Genomic DNA, 17,050 nt, shown 5'->3' on the forward strand with positions numbered 1-17,050 from the left:
TGTAGCTTGCACATTAAGCATCAAGAGCAGAAATGGTATCTTCCTACAGCAGATTGACTACTAAACCAGCAGCCTGGAAATGCTCCTTCTTTGTTCAGGGTCTGTCCTTTGTGGGTTTTCCTCCATTAGTTTCTCCCAGAGTAAGGTCAAACTTTCCTACAGTACTTCACAAGCTGCTCATCCTGGTCTCTCAATGCATGGCCTTTACACGAAGCATTGTTACAATCTGCCTGTAGGATTGAACAACTTCCCTAGCAACAGTGCAAACGCATTTTCATTCATCTCCTTCCAGTTTCTGAATGTGTAACCTGAAGGTGAGTCATTGTCTTTTTCACAGTCACTTGGGTATCCATATCACTGCAGGAGGAGTATTTCTATGTGCTGTTGGATGCTAAATATCACAAATGCAACACTCAGTGTCTATCTTCCCTGACTTTCCAGTCTTCAGCTAACAAGATACCCAGGAAAGCTGTCATGAAAATCAGTATGGCTGGAGGCAACTTCTCTTCTAGCCTCAGGTGTCAAAAGTGCCAATCCCTCCTTGATTCAGTCTTAAAAATGTAAGGAGAACACAAATATCCAAAAATATAGCTTCTCTTCCTGTGCCATTCTCAGGAGAAAATCTGAATATAGTCTTGACCAGACCTTTACTCCCCAGACTATTTCAGTAGCAAACAAAACTGCCATCCTTTCCACTTGCTCGGTCCTGTGGCAAGCAGTAGAGAATTGTGGGGGAATTTTGAAAGATACCTGTAAGTATTTTCACATGCACCCGCAAATGTATTGGACTATATGTCTGTTTTTAAAATGCAGCTTCATTAATTTTTTTCATCTTTTGGGGATATGTTATAGAAGACAGACAAGGAGTATTAAATGGTATAAGAAATAAGAACTACTAGCTATTGATAGCAAAGCAAGATGCCTTTGACTTAAGAAAAATCTTAAAATCTAAGCATGTCAAGCAAAGTTAATGAGGAAAGAGAAGTACATCAAGTGTCTACTAGAACTTGCCTGAGAATATAAAAATAAAGTGGTCTGGTATTGATGGCTTTGCCAAGCCCAGAATCAGATTTTAAGGTTCCTATGAGGCAGGTAAAATCAGTTAATTATAAAGTCTAACACTGACGATTAAAGAGAAAGAGCCCCAAAGATACGTGCACATTCTGAAAATCTGAAAGGCTTGGCACTGACTACTTGTATGTTGCTGGTTATTCTTTAAGGCCTCTTCCTATCGATATTCTTGGAAATATCAAGGATGCTTCCGTAGAAAATGCTAGAAAAAGTACAGATAGCTCTAAGTCATGGTTAAACTGGATATGCAGCTAGTTATACTGTGCATAAAAAGGTCCATTCAGTTTTGTGCAATAGCTGACTAGACCAATGCACTTTTAGCCTGGTTTTGGTGCTTATCTGCTGGATTAATACACCGTAACAGAATAGGTGTGATGACCCACCCTTAAGGGGAAGTGTGGGTCATCACAGTAGGTTGGAGATGGTCAGACACCTTTTCCTTAGGAAATGGACAGTGAATTTCTGGAAGTTGTTTTCTGCTGGAGGGGCTGATCTGTGCCTTGGCTTTGTGTTTAGCCCTGCAGCCGTTTTCTAGCAGTCGATGGACTGGGTGTTTGACTGCACAGCTGAAAATTGTGTCGTTTATTCAGACAGTAAATGAGGTGATCATACCAACTAGGATGCAGCTGTTGTCACTTCAGCTGATGCAAAGCCAATGGAGTGTGAGAAGTAAAGATGTGACATTAAATGTTGTGAGTAAGTAACAGGGAAAAAGGCTTTTAACCATACCTTCTGGTTATGGTTAAAATGAACGTATTCCCTACTAGTCAATTACATTGACTAGTAATTATGAAACTACTATGAATCACAAGTTCACTAGAGGGAAAACTTGGGCATTTGTTGATAATGTTTCTTACTAAAATCAAACAAATTGTCTCCTGTTTTGCACAACTGGAGCAGCTGAGTAGAGCCTACTTCAGTTTGTTGTCCATTTCCATACTACTTGGTTATTCTTTATTATTTTTCATGTTTGTCAGAATGGGATGTCAAATTATAATAAACATTGCTCCAGATAGCACTACTATTATTTCTTGTTTAAACTGATACAATTATTTATTTTACAAGTTATAGTCAAACTTTGCTTAATAAGTTGGAATGTCATATTCTTAAAGACTGCCAAAATTTATCAATTTACATCTGTCGATTTTAAGTCAACACTTTTACTGTGGTTACTCTGCTTGCTGTGGTTGCCTACAGCTCAGCCTCGAGGATAACCCTTCAAAATACTAGATAATACACTATTCCCATAGTTAATTTGCTCATTTCAATCTAACAGGAAATAACTTATAGTCTGTTCTCTGGTTGATTATTGTTTCTTCTGTATTGAAAGGGCGCCACTTAACATTTGCCAGCTTATGCCAGATGGCAAGTTCCTAATTAAATTCACTTCTCATGTGCCTAATTTTTCTACTTGCATTTTGGCAAAGCAAAAATCTCAGTAGGGCCAACAAATAGTTGGGGTATACTAACAATATTATTATTGTTATTTTTCAGTCTTTCTTATTAGTAGTAGTTCAAAAAAGATCTTATGGATCAAGAGCTGTGACTTCACCTTTGGTGCCAAGGTTCTGCTTCAGTACAAGTTCAGAATGTCAAACCAGATTCTTAAAAATTATTTTCTCTACACTTCTACTGTTGCTCTTTAGAGGCTGTTTGATTTTTTTCTACAGAAAGCAGGAGCACAAATGGCTGTTTCGTTATTGTGGTTGATAAGAAAAATAACTTGTCCTTTTTTTGGTTCCTTTCCACTGGCCTTCTTTTTGTCTTCTTAAAACATTAGAAGAGGTAAAATCTCCTGAGCTGAATGTTAAGCTTGCTTTTTCTGCCCGATGAGGACAATCACCTTGATCCAGAAAAGTGACTCTGAATTAAGTACTTCAGTCTTGCACTCTAAAATATGGTTCAGTACAGATTCTTCATGGAGAGATCTTGGGAAATCATCAATTGAATTGTATTTTTTAATGTGTAGAGGGTTCACGCTGGCTGGATGCCCAGCACCTACAAGACGCACTCTATCACTCCTCTTCCCAGCTGGACAGGGGAGAGGAAATACGGTGAAGGTTTCGTGGGTTGAGATAAGGACCAAGGAAGATCACTCGCCAAGTATTGTCATGGGGAAAACAGACTTGATGTGGGGATATTAATTGAATTTATTGCTAACAAAATCAGAGCAGGATAATGAGAAGTAAAAACAAATTTTAAAAACACCTTCCCCTACCTCTCCCTCTTTCTCATCTCTGCCTCCTCCTCCCTAGCAGTGCAGGGAGACGGGAATGAGGGTTACAGTCATTTCATCACACATTGTTATTGTTATTATTCTCAGCCAGAAGAGTCTCTCCTGCTCCAGTGTGGGGTCCCTCCCACAGGAGATGGTTCTCCCTGAACTTCTCCAGCATGAGGCCATCCCATGGGCAACAGTTCTTCGCAAGCTGCTGCAATGTGGGTCGCTCTTCCACAGGGTGCAGCCCTTCAGGCACAGCCTGCTCCAACAAGGGTCCCCCACAGAGTCACAAGTCCTACCAGGAAACCTGCTCCAGTGTGGGCTCGTTCTCTGCAGGTCCCTGCCGGGAGCCTGCTCAAGCATGGGCTTCCCATGGGGTCACAGCCTCCTCTCAGGCCTCCACCCGCTCCAGGGTGGGCTCCTCCATGGGCTGTAGGTGGATTTCTGCACCCCTGTGGATCTCCTGGGGCTGCAGGGGCACAGCTGCTTCATCACAGTCTGCACCAGGGGCTGCAGAGGAATCTCAGCTCCGGCGCCTGGAGCACCTCCTCTGCCACCTTCTCCATTAACCTTGGGATCTGCAGCGCTGTCCCTCTCACATGTTCTCACCCTGCTCTTCTCTGGCTGCAATTATATCTTTTAAAAATTCTTCTTAAATATGTTATCTCAGAGGCGTTACCACCATTTCTGATCAGCCCAGCCTTGACCAGCGGTGTGTCCACTTTTGGAGCTGACAGGGATTGCTCTGCTGGACATGGGGGAAGCTTCTGGAAGCTTCTCACAGAAGCCACCCCTGTAGCCCCCTACTATCAAAATGTGGCCGTGTAAACCCAATATGTAACTGTGTTTCGTTAACCAAAGATTACTCATGCCTTCAAGGTGAGAAGTTCTCTCTGTGAGCTGTTTTGCAGGGTTGACTCTGTACCTGTCAATGTGTTAACTATTTCTTGGGAATTTAAAAGTGAGGGACTCAGTTCCACAGTCAAAAATAGAAATCCTATAAAATACTGTATACTTCTAGTTTCTACAATAATAGCTAATATATCTGTAGTCCAGGCTGTTTTACTCTGTAGCACTAAAAACGCTTTTTATTGTGCCTTTTCTCACTCTCCACCCCATTTTTGGCATTTTAAAATGCTAGGGTGCTTTTTTCCCTGGCATTCTTTTAGTGAATCATAGGGTGTAGTATGATTTTGATTGCAAAATTAATAGTAATCTACTTCAGAACAGCTTTACAATGGGAACTTGTAAAAGGAAAAATCATCAATCATTCAGCGATTTGTAGCATAGTTTTAAAGGAAAGGTAAAGTACTTTGGGAGCGTTGCCTTTCCTTGGCTACCAAAAAAACCACAGGAGATAATCAGTATTGGATAAAAGCTTTTCCTATACTGACTACAAGACATTAATTCATTCAGCTGATTTCAGAGAGCACATAATGGTTGTATTATGTTGTATTATGGTGTATGTGCAAATTATGGAAGAACAGTGTTTCCCTTTGTCTATTAGCAAGTTCATTCTACAACATAGGAGGGTATGGCCTAACCTGGGGGCTCTTAGTTCTTCCTACTTGATGTGTTCTATTTATAAGACTGACTGTATCAGGTAAGACTTCTGAAGGAATCAGAGAAGATTGTCATTCCTTAGAGGCATATAAAAATACTCTAAAAAAGACAATTTTAGAATCCACAAAATTATCAAGGAGCAAAAAAGCAGGAAGAAGCACAATGAGGGTCTAAGAGCCTGCAGCTCCAGAGGAACAGTTAAGAAGAGAAATTGCTCCTTTGACTTGCAGAGCTGCAAGTCAAATTTCACAGGCGATAAAATGGCAACCTCCTTGATATTGGAGGGAACTTCAGAGTTTTTGAAATAAAATTACTGAGGAGGGAACAGACATCAGGTCTGAAAGAAAGGGTTTTTTGAGCAAAGAAAAACAGACAGGCAATTACTTGTTCATAAGCTTTCTTCTATTTACATTCTGTCTTACCTGGCTGCTTCCAGGTTCTCTATTTAAATTTTTTTTTTTTTTAAATTATATTATAATCTTGAGACTTACTGTGAGGAGCTCACCGTAAAGGAAACTTTTAAGCAAATTCACTTCAAAGTTCTGTTTTATATGTGTAAATATAAACATAAATTGTCTAGAAATAGATCATGTAAACTCATGTAGCTTTCTTATACAGCTGAAGCCTTCATTATTCCTGATTCCTTTTTACATTGACTATTCATCAGAATGTGTGAACAGAAGTCATGTAAAATGAAAAAAATTCCAACTTATTTTGTCTAGATTAGTGCTAAATAAAATTTAGGATATAAATTATGCATATACTAGTTTTGCTCATACACTGATTTATACTAACACCCTCATTTCACTTGTATCAAGATTTAATTAGGTAAATGACTGCATATTAGCTAAAACATACCTTTGGATTAACTCCCTTTTCAATTCTATGTATTTTCTTCTGTTAGCTTTCAAGTGTTAGTTTTATAGGGTTGTTTTTTGCAAGTACTTTTGGTATTTTGTAAGCTGAACCTATGCGACAAAAGAATTTAAAGTAGTTCTCTTCAGGTCTCATAACAAATTGTTAAGAATGTATTCACTTACTTATACTTAACAGCCAGTCTTAGTTAATCTCTTTGAGCATAAATGCTGGTCTGTAGTATGACCATCCTACAATAACTTTCCCCTCTTTTTTAACAGGGAAGAAGCACTGTTTTAATACTGTAGCTTTACATTATTAAATAGTTTTCCATCTTTTTATCACTTTTATTGAAGATTGGAGTTTTAAGAAAATTAAACTAATGCATATTCCCTCTATGGAATTAATTTAATAGTCAGTTGCTCCAAATATAAAATTACGATCCAGTAAATTCTGGGCATTGGGTCTGTCAGGGCATGAGTTCTGGGACAATGGTTCCTGTTATAGTGTCCAGGCCAGAGCACTGTAATTTTCATATTTTCACTTCTCTTCTTCTAAATCTTTTGAAACTGGAAATATTTTTCTTGTGTGCCTTAACTTTCTTTTTTTTTCTTTCTGGAAAGGTGCATGGTGGTACTGAATGAGAAAACTATTCTAGCTAATTAAGTAGACACGGAATAACTGGATTTAAACAGAATTTTATATGCTTTATATGCTTTTGTTTCAAATGCAAATTAGATAAATGCTTAATTTCTCAGAATTAAATATATACTATATTACTGAAATACAGCATTTAATAATAAAATAGAATGGTGGACTTTTATATCTCTCGATCACCAGTACTTCTGCTCTGTCAGTGAGTAGGGAAGGAAGCAAGAAGAATGAAAGTAGATAAAAGAAATAGGAAGAAAGCAAAGGAGAGTGTTAAGCTCACCGTACTCTTTAGGGTTTGTCTCCGTACAAGCCATTATGCAATATGAGAATATGGGTACAGAGGCAGTGCTTTCAAGATCTAATAAACCTGTTCTACCATGGAGGGACAGTCATTCAGTTTTCTGTTTCATACAGCCACCTGTACTGGATGACACCCATGTGTTTGCTTGAATCCTCAGAATTCAGATATCCGAAGGCATAATATCCCAAGGCATAATAGACCATCCTGCTCTGGACATTTAATGCATTTGAGGTTTTGCTTTTGTTTTTAGTAAAGGCCAGATGATGTAAGAGGAAATGTTATAACCAGAGAACATGAAATGTGGTTCTCTGTTGATTGTCAGTACTGTTGGCATGTGTTGTAGAAGTGATAGAGTAAATACTCTATTCTGCCTGTCACAGAGGGCTTGCAGATGGAGCTCTGAGTAGGTGCACAATGAATCATATCCTAAAATAAAAATCTCAATGCACAAAATAGCACACTTATTAAAAAGTGCTTTGCTCCACCCTCCTGTCCAGAATATTAGAGAATTTCATATGAACAAAAGTATGGATTTCTGTATGCTTTGTTAAGTATACCAAAGAAAAAAACATTTATGGTATTCTTCTTGAGAAAAAACTAATAATTAACTTCCTCAAGCTAGCAGTATTTGCATTTCATGCCTAGGAGAATGCTTGAATTATACCAACAATGCAACAGGACAAGATCATTACAAATCTGCTTGGACATTTAGTGTTTGGTGGGGTTTTTTGCTCCTTGATACTAAGTTAGGCAACATTTTCTGCTTTTAACGTAGTGCTATATAGCAAGGTCCCTCCCTTGTGTCTTCCAGTCTGCATAAGCTGCAGACTCCAAATTAATCTTTTCAGCTGGACTCTTTGAAAGGGTCTACAAACATGAGCTTTCCTGTTTGCTCTTAGAAGATAAATTTCTCCTGACTTACCTATATTCCAGGGCAGCTGTCAGGCTCATCTTTGCACAGAGTGCAGTGTTGAGCACAGAGTACACATGCAGCTTGTCACTTGTTTCACTTCTTAATTTCTTTAAAGGTTCATGCAGAATTAAACTCACAGAAATTAAATTGTTTTAAATCAGATTGTGTGAAGATGCAATCCAAGCAGAAGATATAATTTAACACATCCTCCCCCCCTAAAAACCTTAGCTAGCCCTCTGTGAAACAGTTGTTTCAACTCTGTGAGCAGTTTGAAACTGATCTATGTAAATTAATTTTGTGTCTACATTAACTAGAAAAGAGATTGAGTAGAGCTGGTGAACAATAAGTGAAAAAGATTCCTTTTCTGGAGCCACTGAGTGTATTGGGGAGGAAAGGTGACAGAATGTATCAAAAAGTGGGATAGAGAAAAGGCGTGTGGCAGCAAGGAACAAAAGCCTAGCAGCTGAAGCAGCGATTGAGATACTGTTAGGATGATCAGGCAATAGACCCACAGCCAGCTGTTCGTGCTCACAGATGAAAAAGTTCCTAGAAACCAGACCTGCTGTGCACTGACCCACAGGGCAGTTGGATACTTACAAGTTCCTTTGTTTTCGTATTGTCTCACATAGTAAGTTTCAGGTTTTTCTCTTTTGGTTTATTATTTTTCCTTCTCTAACAAAACATAAATATTCTGAGTTTCAAAGCTGTTTTGAGCCTCCTTATAGATCTCATGTAATTAAATGGTCTAAGCAGATCTCCCTTAAAGCCTTATGTTTGTGAGTCACGTGTTTATTTTAAAAGGTTCCTATTGGAGCCTTTTCCACTTTGTAACTCCTTAAAACACCTGCATATTTATAGCTTTAACTGGTGTAAGAGTAACTTTCAAATGTTTCTCTCTATTTATATGGGAAAGTTATAACCCTCTTTTGGCTCACTGTTTTGCTCAGGTTTAGAAGATTACATCCCATTTTAATATTCACCATAGCCCTATTCTTAGGAAGAGGTAAGGTCTCAATCTATCAATAAATGACCAGCTGTCCTATCTCTTACAAATTTAAAAAGCACATCAAACATAGCCAATTCAAAATGCTCTGGAGGGAAATACTAGAAAAATTCTTTTCACCAGTTCTTGCTTAATATCACATTGGAACCTCTAACACGGTGGGAAGTCAAGAGAACTGGAAAAATCGGTTTTGAAAAGCTGATTTTTCTGTGGCATCTTTATTCAAGCTCATGGGTAACTAAAATGCCCAAGAACAAGAACAGAGGATACTTGGACATTTCCCCTCTGTTATTGGGAGTCCAGAGATGTCTAGTAAATAATTACTTTTTATATTTTCTAACCATTATTAAAAGTATCCTGCACTGTAGTTGTTTTGAGAATTTGGTTACTTTCTGATTTTGCATTCATACTTTATTCCCCGAAGTTTCTGCCATTTTATACTTAAATTTGCTTTTGCTACACTACTCCACCTTTCTGAGCCTTTACCAAGGTATCTTTTAATATTTCATATGTCAAAATTCCTGTTTCATAGAATCTTTTAGGTTTAAAAAGATCTCTGATATCATCTGGAGTTACACATCTGTACAACCTACTTTTAGTTATTTTTACTGTTTTCCACATAATCACAGTATTTCAGATAAATTCCACTTCCTATACAGGCTAGAATATTCTTGCTTCCTAAATACCCTTCGCTTACCAAATCCTTATCACCACTTAAATAGCCTTTGCTTTCTGCTGCTTATCACAGTGTTTAAGCATCTCACAGACTTGAAAAATAACTGACATGACAAAACGTCTTCTATGTCCTTTCTATTTAGATGAATTCCTTAAACTGATACCTGATAGTGTCTTCTCCAAAACTGTGTTGTTTTGTACTTTGAGGAATACACATTTTTGAAATCTTATAGGGATACAGCAAACTTCTGTTAAAAAAAGTAGAATTGGTTAAAATAGCAGAATATTAAAACCGTAATTTCTGTATTTTTTACCATTGTTTTTTCCTGATGTAAGTTTGCAAGTGCTTCTAGTTAGTCAGGTGCTGGTATGGGTGGACTCTGAAAATGCGAAAGATAAATATGCTTGCTCAGTTACCCTTTCAGGACTAAGTCTTCAGCCATTGACTTCCAAAATCCAGTTGAAAAGGAGGTTGGCAGTTTTGGGGTGAGGAATGGATATCAGCATTCTTGGACTGTGAAGAAAATTACTTGAGGGAAAGAAAGATTAAGATTTTGTACAAATGCAGTGTAAGCCCATAATTGAAGTTATTGTTAATTATACTAATGGATTCTAATGTTACAGTTGCAACAGAAGTATTTTTATTATTTTGCATGTAGATTTTTGACTGATGTTTATTTCTCATGTACTGTAAACTCTGCTGTCATGAGCATTTGCAGTCCAAACAGCTGTTGGGTGTCCAGTGTTTCCATTGTGTTCTGCAGTCTTAAGCTCAGTGAATTTTGGTCTGTCAATTGTACAATGTTGTCAGTTAAAGTAGGGAAGGCTATTTGTGAATATATCTTATTTTTTCTCCATGCTCAAGGAAAATTTTGCTTTCTCTTTCCCTTCTTTGCATTTAAATAGGAGGACAGCTGCCTTCAGATGGTACAGAACTCACTGACAGTTGCTCTTGCTTCAGTCCTACTTCATGAGAACTTCAGAAGTTACTAACTGAGGTATTTATTTGTTCTTTTCGTTTTTTCAAGTTTTTACTTTGCAGAAATCAGTTATGTAGAAGAGCAAGACAAAGCATATCATGCATGTAGAGCAGTGAAGAGAAATCGTATATGGAAAATAGTGCGAAGTTCTGTCATAAGGAGAGATACTGGGTGATAGGATCTAATCTTTCAGTAGCTAGGCACTATGTTAGTCAGTCTTTTCTATCTGTTGAGAAATCAAGTAACTACAAATATGTCAAAAGAAAGCCTGTTAAAATACAGTTAAAAACATTGAAGTTTTGAAGGTCATGTACCCAGTTTTATCTGATCCTCTGATTTTCTCCAAGAATGGGGAAAAGATTTTCCAGAAACTCCCTAGGCACGAATACCCAATTACCTAAATAATGACTAAATAATGAACCTTTCAAAACTGTCCATCATTTATAGATTTCTTCCTCTAATACTTAAAAGGAATTTCAGTTGAGGAAAAGCTTTGGTGTTAACACAACATACAAATGCTTTCCTCACACTTTATCTTTCATACAACCCTGAGATTAAATATAAAATCTGTTTTAAAGGTATTGATAAATATTTTGTTATTGGACATATTTGTCATTTTTGGCAGATACCAGTGAATTAATTTCTTTACATAGAAAAGAACTCCATTTGTATAAGTAAACAGAATCTGATGATCGAAGGATTAATGGCCACAGAATTCATGAAGGGAAAAAAGCATCTTGTAAGCCTGTGATCAGCTGGATTTGTGTCAGTCCTAAATTTATGATCTGCAGCTGTTAAATGTCTGTTAGGCGCTTCGTCTTCTAAAGCGGGATGACAGTGTGAGCACATGGCTGAAAGCAAGGAAACGTGCTTTGAGAAATGAAATTGTCCAAACAAGGATGATGATTGCAGTGCTTCACATAGCACAAACTTTTGTTCTGGAAATCTTGCAAATGTATGCTGTAATGCTTTTTAAATTGTGGAAAGCTACTAGCACAGATTCTCACATATCTCAGGTTGAACAGGAAGTCTGCTGGTCGATGTTTGTGCAGGCAGTCTAATGTAAGCAGTTCCAGGCTGGAATTCTTTTTCTGCATTTGAGAACTCAAAGCTTTAATGGTACTGGGGGAAAAAAAAAAAAAAAAAAAAAAAAAAAAAGATGTCTTATAACTTCTACAATGTCATCTGAAAGTATATAATACATGCAATTTTTTTTTTTTTTATATAGCTCTTAGTATTTACATGCATCTATGCATATATATGCATCTGTGTTTTAGATACAAGGATAGGCTTAGCTTTTTGGAAAGATTGGTAATTGTTAGTATAGTTCTTGTATAAAATTTTTATGTGCTATTATAGGTATATTACAATATCTGTATTTCCTTGTTTAAAGAGACTTTTTATATGCAACCCAGTATAGATTATAGCTAGAATAATGTTAGCATTAAAATGAAAAGTTTTCAGAAAATGGACTCTTAAAATTCAGTCGGGATGTTACATATGGATTCAGAAAAGAAAGCAGAAGGCTTTTGGTTTCTAATTTTGCATTGCATGCTGCTAGCAGCTAACTCTGATAATAGTTTTTACGTGCAGGTTCTATGGAGTGCTCACGTTCTCAGATTTTAATAAAGGACTTTGCATTATGTGACATGTTGGGCGTTTTAGTGCACGTTATGGACTGGTTGTGTCTTACAGTGGGGCAGTTCATTTCTGGAGTCAGTACGCAACCATTTTAGCAGTAGAATTAACCGCTTATGTCACAGATTATAATTAGCTGTGTCTGTGTGCCAGAGCAACAGGATGGAATGCAAAGCACAGCCAAACATGTGAACGAATTTTCTTCCAGTGATATTTGGCCAGGCCTAAAATATCTTCCACTCCAGATCTGAAAGTAGTGGAAAAAGTTAGACAATTCTCCTCTTGGAAAGAGACTGGTTGTAGTTTATTCAGAAGTCCACATTGTTTCAAATCTCCAAGGTGAGTAACAATTTTTAAAATTTATTTTTATATCTTTATTAAAATGTTAGTGTCTTAACAATTGAGTTCTTTTTGTTTGTTCTTTACTTAATACATGGTTGTATTGAGCTTCTCCCCTAAGTCTAAGTTTCTGTTCAACATTTCAGACTGATTTTGTCCTTATTTAAGGATCGTTTTGATGCTTGTGTGATTTGTTTTAGGGCCTAAATTATGTGTTCATTTTTAATTGCAAGTTTAATTTTAGATTCAGATAGTTTATTTATACTTGTTTTTACAATTAAATGTAGTATTAAGTTACATAGTTTAAACCTGCACTTCTGTAGTATTAAAAAGCTAACTCGGTAATTTTTAAGTCTTTTACAGTATCATCTTACTGTACTTGCATAAATATCTGATTTGGAGTAGTAAACCTCTGATGCTTGTAGCTATAGATTTCTCTCAGTTTATTTATCACATACCAACTTTTAACAAAAGTTAAATTTAGTCAAGAATGGATCCACAGTTCTGCTGAACACTTCTCTTTGGCTTGGTTGTGTGATAAAAACCTCCCACCTGAGGAATTGTCACCAAAATTGTTTCTAACTTCTGTGAAGCATACTTGAATTAATACGGGGCATATAATTATGTGTGTACAGAACTCCTTTTGAAAGTTTGTAACCCCCTTGAATTCAAATACGTTTTCTCTTGGATAATTTCACTTCCTGAAAGAAAATTACAAACTAGGTATCAGTGGATTACTGACTCATTATCAAATGACTTATTGGATGATACTTGGTGTCTCACCACCAGCAGGGGCTTGCATTGCATACTTAATCACGAATCTGAATGAGCACATAAGTGCCTAAAATAGGATATTGCCAAAGTGTAGGAATGTGATTTTAGTGCATCAACACCAGTCAACTGGGCTCCTTTTACAGAGATACGGGTGTTTTTACTATATCTGTCTTAAATCTCCTCCTGCTTGAGGAGGAGGTGAATCACGTCCTAGAAGTGTCTGTCTATCTCCATTTTCTGTGGAGGGGGCCTAGGTAAGTATGGCTGATGTTATCTGTGTTTGGAGAGATGAATTTTGCCCTGCACAGCCACTTCCAAATGAGTAATCCATTTGTGTGAACTGCAGGAACTTTGTGCCATAATGTTCTGAAAGTTAGCTGTAAGTTAAGATTTTGGAAGTTTTGTCTGTGATACAGTCACAAATGATGCCACTTTGGCTGAGATGGACTGCTATTTATCTTCTAAACAAATGTGCTGTTAGATACACTCCTCCTTTCCATTATGTAATGAAGAAAAAATGGTCCTAGAATACCACCAAAGGATAAGAACAACTGCGTGGAGTTAAATTAAATATAAAAGGGTCTAAATTAAGCCTACCATTAGAGGGAACCACTTAAAATCTCTTTTCTAAACCTCTATACTTTTGCTGACAGAATGCAGCTCTTTCCTGGTTGAAAGCTCAGTGGTTTAAAGCATGTTATATTTTGAGTTTTATTCATAAACATAAGGCTTCAGTAACAATATGAAGAGACAATATTCATGCTTACTGTAATAGGTTTGTAATTGTACATATAATATATGTAATAGATAAGTGTGATAATATTTAGTATTGAGAAGGTGAATGCAGAATGTTTTAAGCGAAGGAGTTGTGAAGGAACAGCTGAAGGAATGATACACTATAGCCATTTGTTACGAACCCAAGCCTCTGTCAACAGGCACATAAAGCTGGGTGTACAGAGATCCTCTTGCTTGAATAGCCTTGTGAGATTTTTTTCCTTCCTGTGGAAAGTAATGCCTTGTACATGAGATACAAATCCCAGGTCCTAACCTCTTGCTGTTTTTAATTATTTTCATGACTTGGAATTAAGTAAGCTGGATTTCCTGTGGACTCATTTCTCAGAGTTGATTGTCTTACATGTTCAACAAGCAGTGGCTGAAGGAATTTTGTAACAGAGACATTTACAAGGTCTTTCTCTCACATCAGTCTTCTGATATTTAATAAGGTCTTCATGCCCATTGGGGTCCCGTAGTAAAGACATAAATGGTTCTTATTTTCTCTGTTATTTTCAGAAAGTTTGTAGGAATGTAGTATTGGAAGCCTCTGCTTGTCTGCTGAATTTGCTTGAAATTGGCTAAGAAACTCAAAAGCTATTGAAGGAGGTCGGCAAAATGAATGGGAGACAGATGATTTAGACATTGACATACAGTTTGATTGCTTTTTTATTTATTAAACAAGGCTAAAAGCATCATGCCAGTTTGGATAACAGGTTAATTCAATATCCTGGTCAAATTTTCAGCTCGGGTAATAGTATTCTCACTATTTAATTCATCTTAGCTTTGGCTACCTGGGCCAGTCTTCTCATTAAACCTTTCTGTATATCTGCCAAAAGCTGTTAAACAGCTGCTGCATTTCATGCCATGGTTGGTTATATTTCTATGGTAGATGAAGTCTGTATAAGACTGTGAAGAGAAATATAAACTAAAATACATAAATATTTTTTAAAATGGAGTGTGGTATGTACTGGAGTGTTGGATAATGCTGGTGGCAGCCATAAAACACGCGGTTTTCAATAAGATAGATGTTTATTTGTGTTTGTGGATATGTATATCCTGAAGGTTGCTTGTAAGAATGACGTCTATATGTATTTTCAATAAAGGGATGTAGAGATGGAATCATGTAGTAATGACTGTTAAGTTCCTCCTTGTTTATTTGCTGTGCTGTCAGTGCTCTGAGGAACAGAAGTTTAGTACCTTTGCTTCACCTTACCTTTTCCCAGTCTTGCAAGTGCCAGATAGTAAATTTTATGCAGACTTTTTGCATCATTGCCTTATTAGTTGTGGATACTAGCAGCTCTCAGAAAAGGTTGACTCTGTAGAGTATAACAGCCTCTGTTTCATGTTAATGTTTCACATAGGTCCTACTTTGAATTTCCAAGCTGTCAGACCTTTCTGTGAGAAGCATACAGGTTCCTGATGGAAGCAGACATGTCTGCAAAGTTCCACTGCACCCAATTTCCTCGGTTTTAAGGAAAAGGATTTTAAGTGAGAGGCAGTAATAATAAATAAAAAAATGTGTTCTGGTGAGTCCAGACTGCTGAAAGCAGAATAAAATGGAAAAGTTTCTTAAAAATTAAATGCTCTGGAATGAAGCTGAGTCAGCAGAGCACAGCTATGGTAGTGAACCGTAACCAGAGACTAGGCCACGTTAGCAACGCTGGAGATATCAAGCTCCTTCCAAAGGCCTGTTCCAGTCCAGCTTTGAACCTGAAATAGATGGTCTTCATTGAAGCCTAATTTTTCCTAGGATTCTCAGAATTTGTTCAGATTTTCCTGACTATTCCCTTTATTGTTATTATTAATTACCTACTAGTTCTGCTTTAGTCACCTGGTTGTCGTACTAGCTGGTCCAATCTGCAGTGTTTCATAGTTCACGGAGGAGGAAGGCATTAGATAGAGTTTAATAAACATGTGAGATTGGTAGCTAGCAGTATTCTCGAGCCACATAAAATTCCTGTAAATCAACGAGAATTAACTGTAATATTTGACTTTAATTTTACTTGAAAATACAAGGAAGGAAATAGATGGATTCAGAACTTAGAGCTAAAAAACTAACAGTGGTATTACTTTAATATCAGCATTTCCTATGAGCTGAAAAGTCACGGGAGGATATTTGTGTAACTGGCAGAAAAGGTTGCTGTTATTGATTGCCTGAGTGAAAGTTTTCACAGTAGGGATAATAAAATAATAAGACAGATTTCAGTATGTGACAGAAGAAGAGGTTGATTTGAGTTTGGCCTGGGTGCCAAACAAGAAAGTGAGCATGGTGAACAATCCCAAAAGCCAGCATGGTTGGGGCAGAGAAGGAACTGTCAGGTTTGGTTCCCTCCACGCTCGTGTAACAGTGTCCTGATACACATTGTGCCTTTGTGGTACACCCCAAGACTTCTGGCATATAAAAGACAGTTGTATTTGAGGGCTGAAGTGGTCAAATTATGTAGTATGGATGGGTGTGGCATAGAATTTTATGGAGGTGGAGCCAAACTTTTTGTAGAATGGGCAGCAAGACCAAGGTAAGAGCTGGTAGCCAGTCCTGTGCTACCCATGCTGCTTTTCAGGCTATTTTTCTGGTTTCAGATGCTCAAACAGACCAGATGAAGGGCCTGTACACCAAAAAACTTGCCTAATTTTTTGCCCTACTGTGTAGTATAAGAAAAGAGTTTTCTTTAGCCCCAACTCTTTTTCTTCCCTGTAACATTCTACTTCTAGTTTCATTCTGTTATGGTAGGTATTTCTCATTTAATGAAAATACTGATGACATCTGCTGGAAACTGTTATCTTGCTTAAACATGGAACTGCAATACAAAATATTTTATTTAATTTTGAATGATTTGATGAGTCATTTAATAATTATGTTCAATGCATGTATGTAGATAATGCTTCCAAAAACAGAAATGCAGTTCTTATATTCACAAAGTTGTATAAGACTATTAATGTATTGTCATAACAGAGAAAAAAGCATTTCTAAGCTATATTTGATAAAACCACTGTATTTATCTGAGTACCCTCTGTTCTTTCTGAATTGAATATTTTGTTGAAATTCTGTTAGTAACAACTTTCACAGTCTGTGCAGACTTTCACAGACTTGCTTTGTAATATATATTCTTATTCTATTAAATTTGCTTTTAGTTAAACATCTATTGAACTGGTAGTATTGTGAGTCACACCTGGTGATTTGTTTTAACTGATTGTAATCACATTTTTGGAAGAAAAAGCTGTATCCCTTTAGTCATATTGAAAACATCTAAAATACTATTTAAATTAAGAACATTACTATGACTGTCTT

The 17,050-nt window shown here is 37.0% G+C and overlaps 1 protein-coding gene across 6 annotated transcripts in view; it reads left to right on the plus strand.

The window, feature by feature from the left end:
• SGCG (sarcoglycan gamma) overlaps nucleotides 1–17,050 on the plus strand; it is a 109,403-nt gene that overhangs the window by 21,755 nt on the left and 70,598 nt on the right. For 3 of the 6 annotated variants that reach the window (XM_032099429.1, XM_032099425.1, XM_032099430.1), the window contains one exon: nucleotides 10,163–10,254. The gene's annotated coding sequence lies outside the window, so the exon portion shown is untranslated. Of the gene's footprint in view, nucleotides 1–10,162; nucleotides 10,255–12,027; nucleotides 12,214–17,050 lie in introns of all 6 variants that reach the window. The other 3 variants (XM_032099426.1, XM_032099428.1, XM_032099427.1) reach the window with 2 other exon arrangements.

This window comes from Corvus moneduloides, chromosome 2 (genome assembly GCF_009650955.1).
Source record: "Corvus moneduloides isolate bCorMon1 chromosome 2, bCorMon1.pri, whole genome shotgun sequence".
Classification (NCBI taxonomy): Eukaryota; Metazoa; Chordata; class Aves; order Passeriformes; family Corvidae; genus Corvus; species Corvus moneduloides.